We start from the raw sequence: 13,449 nt of genomic DNA on the forward strand, positions 1-13,449 counted from the left end.
AATATCCTCAAAAATCAACTATAATTGATTTTCTTTAAGCAGTCATCTAGTTATATATGTATGAATTCAGGAATAAGTAATATATCAGACAGCAATCTACTCCACTTTATGTGTCAAAGCATCCAAGTTTGACTCTGTCCATTTTCCCTATTATCATAACTGTGTGTCCCTAATTTGGGAAATATGCAGGAGGGTGCTTTCTTTCTTTCTGGTAAAATAAGGAGAACATAATTATCTGATTTGTCACCTTCTTCAATCTCAGAATAAGGGAAATTTCACTGTTACCTTGGTTGAATATTTGATTATAAACAAATTTCTGAGTGTTGAGTGCACACATTGCTTCAAGGCTCTTTCAACTAACAGATCCAGAAAATGTGTATACTAATTTATATAAAATATATACCCATAAATATTTGTCTATCTGTATTTATCTGTTATCCATTTGTCTTCATCATCATCAATCTCAGGCCAAACACGGTGATTACTCTACCTCTAATTTGGTACTACATGAATCATTCTAGTGTTATTTCATGCTTACTTGTAACTTCCCAGGACAGCAGAGAAAAACATGGTCTCCACTATTTACCAGGCATTTATGTATCATTTTAATGCACGCATTCGTGTGTGCTGTTAGCATTGTTATCACTAAACCTTGGGGTAGGGGAAAGTTGATTCACTATAGGCCAGTGCTTATGTACAGTTCTATGTGTATTTATTCTCAAATTCTATCGATTTCCAAAGTTTCTTTAGTTACATATTTATTCACTGTAATTAAATTGGCATGAAGTATGAAGTAAAAGACAATAGTAAAGAGTGGAAAAGAAAAATATTACTGTATGCCAAGTACATTTCTGCTGTCAATTTCTAGATTCACTCCAATATGATATAAAAGTTCATTTTGCAGAATTTCCATTCTTTCTATATGTTGAGGTCATTACTGTTAGCAAGCATGGTCAATTTTAAGTAAGAAATGCACTTCCAGAATACAAAAGTCTGTATGAGCAGCTCAGTGTTTGCCTGAATGTAGTGGGGAAGATTTGGGAAATGACAGTGAGACGGAAGACTGTTTCACTTTGGAATAGCAAAAGTGATATAAATCTGATTGTGTTCATGGCTGTACAACTGTCAACATGCTAAAACCTGATGATTTATATTTACTCTAAGTTTGTAAATTATGTAATATGCGAAGTTTATTTCAATAAAGCTGGTCCTTTAAAAATAATAATATTGAAATCTGGTTCAAAGCCAGCCTATGGGAAACTCTCGTTTTATGTTGGCACATGTGCATAATAATATAATGATTACATTCATCACAGGGAATAAGTACATGTCTGTGATATTTCTTAATTGCTTTTAATCTGCTACTCTCTCTCCCCCTTTCTCCTCCTCTATTTCTGAAAGAAAGAAAGAAAGAAAGAAAGAAAGAAAGAAAGAAAGAAAGAAAGAGTGAAACAAAGGAAGGAAGGAAGGAAGGAAGGAGGAAAGGAAAGAAGGAGGGAGGGAAGGAGACAAAGATGATACATATTTCACAGATGTTTTTAGCACATGACGATCACATACCTCACAAAGACTTGGTGAATATACCCAGCGCTTTCCAATTCCCTCTTCCTTTAACTATGTTTCCCTCCCTTTACTCCTTTCATCTCTCAGTTTCTTTCCCATAAGACAGAGATCAAGCTCACTATTTAAAATGTGCATCTCTAATTCATATCACTTACCACTACAGACTCTAGGTGTATGCATATTCCAACCAGGGACTCAGGTTTATCTTTCTTTATGGCAGAATAACTCTCTGTTGTGCATAAATATCACATTTTCATTATCTATCCAACCATTGATGTACCAGCTGCTTGCAAGATTAATTTGCTATGAATTGTGCAGCTATAAACATGAGTATGCTTGTATCACTTAAATCTAATCTGTTTAATTTGGGGGGAAGTTTCCTAGAAGAAGAATAGCTATGTCAAATGCAATTTCTAGTTTTAGTTCTTTGAGAAATCTTCATGATGTTTGATGCTTCCCACAAACTGAGCATTTCTTTTCCTCCACACCCTTTCTAAGTTTTCTTTACTTAGTTTTTTGGAGGTATCCATTTTTTTTTCTGGAGTAAGAATCTCAGTGATGTTTCAATTTACGTTTCTCAAACGACCAGTGATGTTTAATATTTTTCATGTATGTATTATCCAAACAGCTCACTTCAGAAGTATCCTCTCTTTGCAATGTCTATTTTTAATTATCTTTCATTGGGAAGGTCTAAATTTTTTTTTAATTTTTATGTATTCTAGATATTAGTCTTTGTCTCAAAAATAGCTGCAAAATTATTTTCCCATTCTGTAAATTGCTGCTGACTGCCTTTGCTGAACACAGATATTCATTTGTTGATTCTTAGTACTATTTCTTGTAAAATTATTTTTTTCCTCAGAAAGTCTTTGCCTGTACCTGTCTTATTTTGTGTCCTTAACAGCTTCTTCACTTACTCATTCCCTAAAGGTTTAATGACAATGCTTTTGATTTTAGCAGCACCTCACTGAAGGAAGAAAAAATCCAAGCCTTAGATATGATGGCTATCTTTGGAAACTAAGTCACATTCTTATCTCCAGAGCACCGTCAGACTCCTAAGGGAAATGTCTTAAATACTATGAACTCTGTAACAGTCACGACCCTTGCTGATTTGAGAGGCATCTCACAGGGAGCCCAAAAGCCAGGTAATTATATCATCTTTTCCGCAGTTCTGATTTGAGTATCTTTGCACTAGCCAGAAGGAATGTTTAGATATTCAAAATGCTATGAACAAATACGAGTCTCTACTTACTCTAATAGAGAAGATAATGTAAAGAAAGAGATGGCTATCATGAGAGAGGATAAATATCTAAAAAGCAGCGCTACAGTGCTGAAGAAGATGAGATAATTTAAAAATAATTGCCCTGATAGGAAGAAGAAATTTTGTCCCAGTTTTTGTCTCTCAGCATTAACACTATTAAAGTGGGTTTTGATGAATGTAAATATGCCAATAATGAGCAGAAGCAATATAGTGTCTTTCAACTGGGCAAATTATTGATATTAGATCTTTTTTAAAAAAAAATTATTAGACTGAAGAAGGTGCTACGTAGCTTGCAAGAGAGAAAATTGTATCTTCATGGAAGTTCTTTCTTACAAGATATTTGTGGAAAGCTTTTTACATGTCTTCTTTACCTTATAATGTTAGTTAGCTGTTGTTATTGTTTACATTTTCAATATTACCCTGAAGAACTATAATGCCAGATTACTTTGAAATCATTAGTCAACCATAGAGATTAGAAATTGTCAAATATTTTTAAACCAAACTGATTTTGCAATTCTAATACCTCTTATATAATTAATTCTAAACTTTGAGGGGAGTTTTGGTTTTCTCTTTGTTTAGTGGATATAGTGTTATGCACGAAAGCTTTGCCTTAGAACAAGATATTCTTAATATAGTTTTAACTTGCTTAGAATAAATGTACAATTTATAACACTAAATTAATCAGAAAGTAATCTTCAGTCTCCCTGGTTATCATTGTATTTTATAAATATAGACATGAGCTATACTGCTGTGAGTAAGCACTGTGTACATGATGTTCCTTTTACTGATGCTATAAAATTTCTTGTCATACTGCAGCCACTATCATTGTCATGACTTTAACCAAGTTCTTAGAAGTTAAAAATTTGTTCTTTAGCATGTAGATGTTCCACACAAGCTCATGATGGGGGAAATACACATCACTGGGATTTCAGAGATGTTATTTTTATTGAAAACACTGGCACTTCCATATGTTCGCTGAAGGATAGAAAACTTGTTGGATTTTATTTTGCAGTATAGTGTACTTATTATGACATGTGACATATATATGAGTATATATCATAATGAGGAAAATACCTAAACCTTCTTCCCAGACTGTTATCATTCATATTCATTGGAACTTAATGAGATTTCAACTATAATTTTATGAGCTGTCTTGTACAAATATACTTCTCATGAACGACCTCATACAGTGTATTCAGTAGCAGTTTAACCCAGGCTAATGATCAAATAAATGTAGCCTTGCTTTGGTTCTCTCACCACTGAGACAATGGCAAAGATACTTTATGTCTCTATGGTTCATTTACATCAACGGTAAAAATTGAATATTACCAGTTTTCTAGTAGCTACATGAAATATGCTAAGTAGTTTTAAACAGCTCATATACTGCTTCTACATATAACTTGTTAGATTTACTTGAATTATTATAAAGCTAAGATATTTGCATTTGAAGCACTTATCAAATGAATACAGCAAAATGTATTTATCCAGTTCAGTGGGTCTGAAGCTCACATAATTACACTTTTCACACGTTTATATCCATACACCACATAGAAGACTACAAGTTAATTAGAAATATTTCTTTCTGAACCATTTATCTTGCCTAAATTTGTTAGTTACCTTATCTACTTCATTTGTTGTTGCTTTGTTTTATTTTTGTGTGTGTGCTTTAATTTTAACATAGCATCACTTATACGGAACATCTTTGTTCATTCTAAAACTCCGCATTATTTAAAAGAATAATGGCAAAACGGAGCGTTTCCTTATTTGTATCTGTTCCTAAACATTCCTTTTAAAAATACATCACATAAACGGAGAAAATTTTCTTTGTAAGCTTCTGGTCCTTGCCAGAGGCTGCTCCACTGGGGTGTGCTGGCTTCAGAGAGTGATGGGGAGTGGGTGGGTAGCAGTGGCTCTTTCTAGAACACTCATTCCTAGTGGCGCCGCTGTACGTTCCCGTGCTTGGATACATTTCCTTGAAAAGACTGGAATGACAAAAGCAAAGTGAAAGACCTGTTACTAAGTGGGTCATTCTGTTTTTCATTTTTTATTTTCAATCAGGAGATGTTTGCAGTGCAGAATGTTTCCCTTCTCTGTGGGGAGTTGTGCATATCCATAGCACATCTTTCTATCTCATCTCCTTACTTTTTGCCCCTGCCCTCTATCACTTGGCCCTTTTCTCATTTGAAGGAAGTTCTGTCTCCCTGCTTCCTATTCTCAATGTTTTATATTTCTCTTTAGGTATATTTTGAGTTTTTCATAGAAGAGAAAACGTGACATTTAACTTTGTGTGTCTGGTTGATGTCACTTTAACAGTATGGTTTTAAGGTGCATTCATTTTCCTAATTAGGACTCATGTTTATCCTAACTTGGCAGATGGCACGGTAGAGATGGGGTGATTAAATGGTTTGCCTGGAGCCCCTAAAGTGACGGAACCAATACATTTGGCAAGTGATTTAACAGTGTAAATGTGTGCAAGTGGTGGGGAGAAGAATTTAACAATATCCCACATCCTTTTGCTACTTGATATGTCCCAAGAAGGAGGGGCTTTACAATTTTGAATAATACTAGTATAATATGATTAGGTTTATCTTTGGATGAATTAATTTAATGTGGAAGATGATATTAAAAAGTTTTAATCATACGAATGCTAAAGAAGTAAAAATTGATCCTTTAAAACATTTCTTTTCTGTTTTAGTCAATAAGCCCATGAACTCTTTGTGGCCTTTTCAGTCCTAAGATCGATGGTTTTAAGTTGGAAATAATTTAAGTAGTTAGTGTTTACTCAACTTGGAAATGGTTTTGTTTATTTAATTACATTTCAAAATGAATTTCTTTTTCTGATAAATAAGAATAGTAATATAGATAATTATTTATTTGTTTGTATCTGTTGAACTCCAAAGTATACAGGTCATGCACACACCAAAAAATGTCTTAAAACTACAGACTGATTATTTAGTGTAACATCTACAGAACTCTTTGTTCTTCAGAATAATCAGAAGCTGTAATTGGCATAATCATAAGGTTAATACAAATAATTGGGGAAGAAAAATACAGAGATATCAAGATGAATGATAATTTACATTTAAAATATAATTTCTAAGAAGAAGTATGATTTTGAACAGGAGAAAAAATATAAGTATCTAATTTTATTTTATGTTGAAATAGAATATTAATATTTACATGTATATATTTGGAATAGAAACATTTATATTTTTAGTAGGAAAAGCTAGACTTCAAACCAATATGTAATGTAAAATATACTTAAAATAAATTGGAACATAATTTGAGGGCAAAATTGGTGAACTTTTATTTTGCTTATGTATCTATCACTTATTTAAGAAATATGAAATGTTTTACTTAGGAGTGTTATTTACTTTTTAAAATTCTTGACATATAAAAATCATTTTTCCTTCATAAAATCAGACTAAAATCAAGTTTAGGATTTAGAGGAATACTACAAATTATGGCATTTTTCTATACATTTTCTAGGATTACACTGCATAACTAAGGGTATCAATAAACTTTATTGTTTCTTATTAGACCCGATGTTTGGGGGCATTCTGCCTCGTGGCCCCATCATGTCATTTGCCAATGGCACCTGCTTCAAGCCATCCGTCTTCACACTCCTTGGAATTCCAGGCCTTGAAACAGTGCAGCACTGGATTGGGATCCCGTTCTTCATCTCTTTTCTCCTGGCCACCATTGGAAATGAGCTCCTCGTCACCATCATCTACTCTGAGCACAGTCTCCACGAACCCATGTATGTCTTCTTGACTATATTGGCAGGTAGTGACCTGAGCCTGAGCTTATACATTACCCCCAAAATGCTGGCCATCTTCTGGATTCAATTAAGGGAGATTCATTTGGACTCCTGCCTTATCCAGATGTATTTTACTCACACTTTCTAGTACATGGAGTCTGGCATTCTCCTGGCCATGGCCTTTGATCAATATGTTGCTATCTGTGAGCCCTTGAGGCATTCTGCTATTCTCACTAGAAAGGTGTTAATCAGCATTATCATCGCAGTGACCATCAGGGCATCTGTTATTATCATCATGTGTCTACTTCTATTTAAACCGTTCCTGAAGCATTTCCGGACCACACTCATAGCTCATTCCTACTGCGAGCACATGACTGTGGTGAAGCTGGCTGCTGAAAACATCAGAATCAAAAAAAGCCTGTGGACTCTTTGTGGCCTTCTCATTCCTTGGATTTCATGTAATCTTCATTTTATTTTTTTTATTTTTTTATATAAGGAAATAAAAACAAACAGTATAAGGGTACAAGTAATACAGAATTAAAAAAAACAGTATGAAATCACTAGTTAATAGTTTACATATTGTCATCTTAGAAATAGTTGTTCAAGTTATAGGATTAAAGCATACAAAGTGGACATTCAAACAGTGAGACTGCAAACAGTTGTGTTTAATGATCCAACAAAACTTAATGTCATCTATCTTAACACACCTAAACACACTTGCAGTTGTATCCTTTAGAGCACTTTTTTTCTTTCTTTTTTACAACAACATTTATATATTTTGGGTTTTATTACTCCCATAGTTCTTATTACTTTTTTTTTTTTGGAAGAGAATAAATTCAAATATGACAAAACAAAGCAGTCAGTCAAAACAAAGGATGGATACAGCACATGATGTAAAAATATAATACAAGGTAACCAACCATGATTACCATAATGCCTCTTGCTACCTTAAAAAGAATTGCCTGTATCATTCTGTATAATAAAATTGAACAAAACAGAACAGAATAAGACCAATAAATTCTAAACATTGGAAACATTACAGGACTTCAAAAGAAGATAATAGTAAAACCAGAATGGGTGTTTTAGTGAATCTTATTGCCTTCAAAGTAGTTGCCTATACCCTCAAACTTGATACTATCAAACAGAACAGAACAGAGTAAAATCAGCCAAAACAAGATGGTGGGAACAATATAGGGCTTCTAATAAAGTTAAAAGGAAATCCAAAAAGTTACTATGATATATTCTGGTAATTTTTTTGATTTTTTCCCTTAATTAAAACATAAATGAAATTAAAAAAAAAAAAAGAGAGACTGGGGTAAAACAGAACATAACAACATAACAATACAGGTCAAAGCATAACAATTTCAGCAACCTAGTGCTTCACAACAAGATAACTCGACTTAATAATAGTTACCATAGTGTCTCTTTCCTTGAAATATTTGAATATAAATTCATAAACTATGGCTTAAAACATATCAAGGCAATGTGAAACCACTCAAGAGGATGAAAATATTATAGGGTATTTAGAACCAACTAACAGAAAAAGAACAATGGCTTCTATATTGTCTTTTTGCCTAAAAAAATTTTCATTTAAATTATCACATATAGTAAAATCCAGTAAGATACAACGTGATAAAACCAATGGAGACAGAAGAACAACAGTTTGGAGGGACTTCAAAATAAGATGATATTAAATTAGTACTAGCTGCTCTAAAGGATACAAAAGCAAGTGTGTTTAGGGGTGTTAAATAGCTGACCATATTAATGTTTTTGGTTGGATCATTGAACACAACTGTTTGCAGTCTCACTGTTTGAATGTCCACTTTGTATGCTTTGATGCTGTGACTTGAGCAACTATCTCTAAGATGATAATATGTAATCTATTAACTGGTGATTTCTTACTGTTTTTTTTTTTTTTTTTTTTTTTTTTTTTGGTCGTTCTGTATTACTTGCACTCTTACACCGCTTTGTTTTGTTTTGTTTTTTCTCTTTTTCCTTTTAAATAAAATTTTAAAAAATAAATAAATTAGCACTAGCTATTATGATGTCTTGTTTTCTTCAGAGTAGCTGTTCATATCATCACAGACAATGATATCAAACAACTCAGAATAAAGCCATTCCAATTAGTGAGTGGAAACTTTATAAGGCTTCAAAGCCACATAATGGGGAATCATGATTACCATATACTTTCATATATTTGAATCATTTCTTACAATGGGGAAACTATTCGGTATTCACACATGTAAGTTTGACTTATTTCACTTATGAGTATGGTCTCAAGCTGTGTTCATTTATTTATAAATATCTCAATGTGATTCTTCTTTATAGTTGATATACATTATATACTCCATTGTATAAAAATACCACAACTTTTTATCCTTTCCTCAGTTGATGAACACTTGGGTTGTTTCCAACATCTGGCTATTACAAATTGTGCTACTTCATTTTCTTGTCCTATGCTTTTGTCTTCCAGGAGGTCGTTAAACTGCCTCAGAAGGAGGCACACTTTAAAACACTGAACACATGCACAGCCCACATCTTTCTTCAGTTCTACATCCTCCCATTTTTCACATCCTTCATACACAGATTTGGCTTCTGTGTTGCTCCATATGTGCACATTCTCCTGTCCAACCTTTACCTTCTAGTTCCACTCTTGCTCAACCTTATCGTCTATGGAGTGAAAACCAAACAGATCCGAGAGGGAGTAAGCAAAGTCTTCATTCACAAGGGTTCAATTGAAAGGCGTCCCTCAAAAACATACCTTGCAATTCTAGTTATGCAGAATGGTAGTTTGATAATTTTGGGGTTATTGTTTTTTTTATTTTTAAAAATGCAACAAAAATGGTACAGTTCAATTCCCAGTTCTAAAAAAGAAAAAGTACAAAATTTCAAAATATGATTGTATGAGGGTTTCAATGGTTAATGCATTGCATATTGCTATCTTCAATCTACTTACCCATATTAAAAGATACAGGCATGGAAAATTGAGCAAATACTATAGGCACAAACCTTTCTTTTCAATGAACTACCAGCATTTACTTGTAAATCTATCTTAACTACTTAGGTAAAATTCTATAAGTAAAATTGCAAATAATATAACCACATTTTCCGATGAAATTTTAGTGATTTTAATCAAAGCAGATAACTTTTTCCATTAAAATATTAATTTGATTTTACATTTACTGATATTTTTTCCCTTGGGATCAGATCTATTTTACACAATATCAGTCTAATACTTATGCTTTTTATAGTTAATACTAGTTTATGATATTCTCATATTTTTACAACAGGACACATAAAAGCATGGCAGAATGTTTATATTTTGATTATCAATAAATTCTTAATTCTGTAAGGAACCATTAACTATTAAAATTCATATGGAATGTGATAAAATAAGGGTTAAATTTCCACCCTTTTGCTTCTCCCTTTTATCTCCCTTTTCCTCTCTCTCTCTCTCTCTCTCTCTCTCTCTCTCTCTCTCTCTGTCTCCCCCCTGTCTTTCTGTCTCTATCTCTCACTCTTTCAGTCTCTGTCTCTCTCTGACTCACAGTGTGACCCCTACCTGATTATCTTACTGGAATTAAATGGAGACACAAACTATCATTAAATACTGTTTCATCAAATTTACATTTTCTACTAGTTACTTCTTGCAGGCTCCTTGAGCTTCACAGCTCATTAAATTTTATATAATCTTTACCTTTTTTTTTTCCTCAGTGAATTTCTGAAGGAAGAAAAAAAATCTTTTGTGGAATAATCAGAAGAATCAGTCATGTATCTTCCTTATATTCTATCTGCTATATCGACGAATATAAAAGGAGGCTGCTTTGTCTATGAAACACTGAAGTCATGTTTCTAAATTGCTCATAAAGCTAATCATTCTAGCGTGTATATTTCCCAGCACCTTCAAAGTTGATAACTATAATGCAATGGGTTCACATTATAATGAATTGTAATAAAGTGTCTAAAAATGTCATCTTTGTATTTACTAAACGCAGTAAACAATTTTTGAGCAGAATTGTGACTGAGAATCATCAAACAGCAGTCTCACAATGCACATTTTGTATGTAACAAAGTTTATATGGACCTATTTTAATATTGCTATTCAATTTGTCTTTTTCAAATTCCCTTTTGTATTTGGCATGAAATAGTACAAATGATCACCCACACAGAATCCTGGCTGCACAGCCATGGCCCAATCTGTTTTGAAAATGACTGCATCATTTTACATCGTAATAAACGAAATTTAGGAATCCGCCCGTTTTCCCTTCCTCTGCATCACTGTTTATGGTTTTCTTTCCCAGTTTATTGCAACAATCTCAATAAGTATGAAATGGTGTCAGAGAAGAACTGATCTGAGTTTTTTAGGAGCTAAAAATGTTAAAGACCGTCACTGAAAATTTATATGCCTTGTTTAGTGAAAAGACAATTAAAATCCACACCCATCTTTAAGTGACTTAACAGCCTTTCCAATATTCTGTTATGAGTTCTTTTCCCACGTTTACATTATTGCATACCGGTTATAAAGATGAATTAGTTGATTTTTGCAGATTTGTACATCCATATAACATCCTTAGTCTTTTTTTCCCCCATGACCTCTGGGTCCATCCTCTCCACTCATCTCAGATATTGGTGGAGACAGGGGATCAATGTGCACAATTCATTTCAATCACATTCATACACTTTATTATCCACACTTTAACCACCATTCCACCATTTTGGCCTTCTTCTCTTTCTCTTGTCTAACAATAGAATCCCTCTGATTTTCCTTTTTTAAAAAGTTCTACATAGGGGCAATATGTAATAGTATTTTCTGAATAATGACTTATTTTGATCAGCATGATAATCTCCAGATCCACCCATTTAACTGTAAATGACAATACTCCATTTATTATGGCCGAATACTATTTCATGTGTCACATTTTCTTTATCTGTTTGTCTGTTGATGGGCACAGATTGGTCCTAAGTCTGGGTTATTATATATTTTGCCAACATAAAAATGGGCATGCAATATCCCTATGGTATGATTTTAATTTCTTTGGTATATACAAAAATTGAATGTAATTGTGGTTCCATTTTTAGCTTTTGAGGAACACATTTGGTTTTCTATAGTTGCTGTTCTAGTTTATATTCTCTTGAACACATCTTTGCCAGTATTTATTTATTCAGTTAGTTAATTTATATGTATTCTTGATGGTAGTCATTCTCACTAGTACAAAATAGAAACATGCTGTAGCTTTGTTTTGCATTTCCCTAATGGATAAAGTAATGGAATATTTTAAGATACTGACTTTTTGTACTTCTTTTGAGAAGCATGTTTTCAATTCGCTTTTTAAATGTTAGTTGTGCTACTTGAGTTCTGAGTGGAAAGTATTTGTTTTGTATTATACATTTTAGATATAATTCTCTGTCAAAAGAATAGTGGAAAATATTTTCTCCCATTCTGTAGGTTTTCTCTGCATTCTTGATTTTCTCTTTCTGGGTAGGAACATTTTTGCTGTTATTTCTGGTGTTAAGGGCAGCCCGATTGAAGACGTTTTCAGCTTTGCAAATGCCTTCAGTTCTTTCCCATTTTGTTTTAGAAGTTTCAGGTTTCCCATCTTGTACCAAGGTATTTGATTTATTTTATTTTTTTTTTGTATGAGGTAAGAGACTGAGATCTAGTCTCTATCTTCCATTAGTACGTACGCAGTTTTTCCAGCACCATTTGTTGAAGAAGCTCTTCTCTCAAGCACATCATTCTCCTTTTTAAATAATTATTTTTTATTAGTACATGTTTGCAATGCATAGTTGCTTCATGCTTCATAGTGAGTGGCATGTGTAATAACACATCTTAATTTTTATGCATTTCCCTTTGATTCCCTTCCACCACTCTCTCCATTTTGTGTGTGCGTGTGTGTGTGTGTGTGTGTGTGTGTGTGTGTGTGTGTGTGTGAAAAGTTTATCCTTCAGTGTCCTTCTAAGTCACCTTTTATTTAGCTCTTTATTTATATATAAACCCTAACCCTAAACCCTAACCCTAAGAGAATCCATGTGACATTTCAGCTTGCATGTCTCCCTTACTTCAGTTAATATCATGGTCTCTTAGGTATCCAGAATCAAGTCATCTTAGTTGTGAGTTTGTTTCTTTGTCTTCTATTTTATGCCATTGGTCTACATATCTATTTTGGTGCCAGACTCCATGCTTTGACTTTCAGTATAATTTCAAATTTGTTACAGTGATCCCTTCAGATCTGCTCTTGTTACTTAGGAATGTTTTGTCTATTCTTGATTGCTTGTGTTTTCAGATCAGTTAGAAGTTGTTTTTCTAGCTTTACAAAGAATGCCAGTGGTATTTTTATGAGGACTGTATTGAGTATGTTGATTGCTTTGACTTGGAAAGCGTTTTACCAGATCCATTCTCCTTACTTATCAACATCATACAGGAGATTTTTCCATTAGCTAGTATCTATTTGATGCATTTCCTCAGTTTTTTGAAATTTTCATTAGAGAGATGCTTCATCTATTTGGTTAGGTAGATCTTTGATGGTTTTTAATCTATCATGACTAGAATTGTTGTCCTGATTTCTTCCTATGCTAGGTCATTATTAATAAGAAGAACAGCAATTGAATGTCTTGGTGGTTATTATGTATTTTGCTACTTTGTTGAATTTTTTTATCAACCTTAAAAGTCTTGGTGGAATTATTAGGTTTTTCTAATTATAAGATATTATTTCCATATAAAAATAATTGTAATTCTCAGTCTCCTCTTTGTGTCCCTCTTATTTCTTTGTATTTTCTAGTGGTTTTTTCTAAAGTTTCAAAGGCTGTATTGCATAGAAAAGGTAGAATGGACATTTTTTCTTCATTCCTGATTTTGGAGGAAATGCTT

At 33.1% G+C, this 13,449-nt stretch overlaps 1 pseudogene; it reads left to right on the forward strand.

Moving 5' to 3' along the window:
- The first annotated feature begins 6,399 nt into the window (after positions 1 to 6,399).
- Positions 6,400 to 12,921, forward strand: LOC100723993 (olfactory receptor 52A5-like; annotated as a pseudogene).
- Positions 12,922 to 13,449: the final 528 nt, after the last annotated feature.

Source organism: Cavia porcellus, unplaced genomic scaffold (assembly GCF_034190915.1).
Source record: "Cavia porcellus strain 051 isolate PalLab524CR breed Dunkin Hartley unplaced genomic scaffold, mCavPor4.1 scaffold_9, whole genome shotgun sequence".
Classification (NCBI taxonomy): Eukaryota; Metazoa; Chordata; class Mammalia; order Rodentia; family Caviidae; genus Cavia; species Cavia porcellus.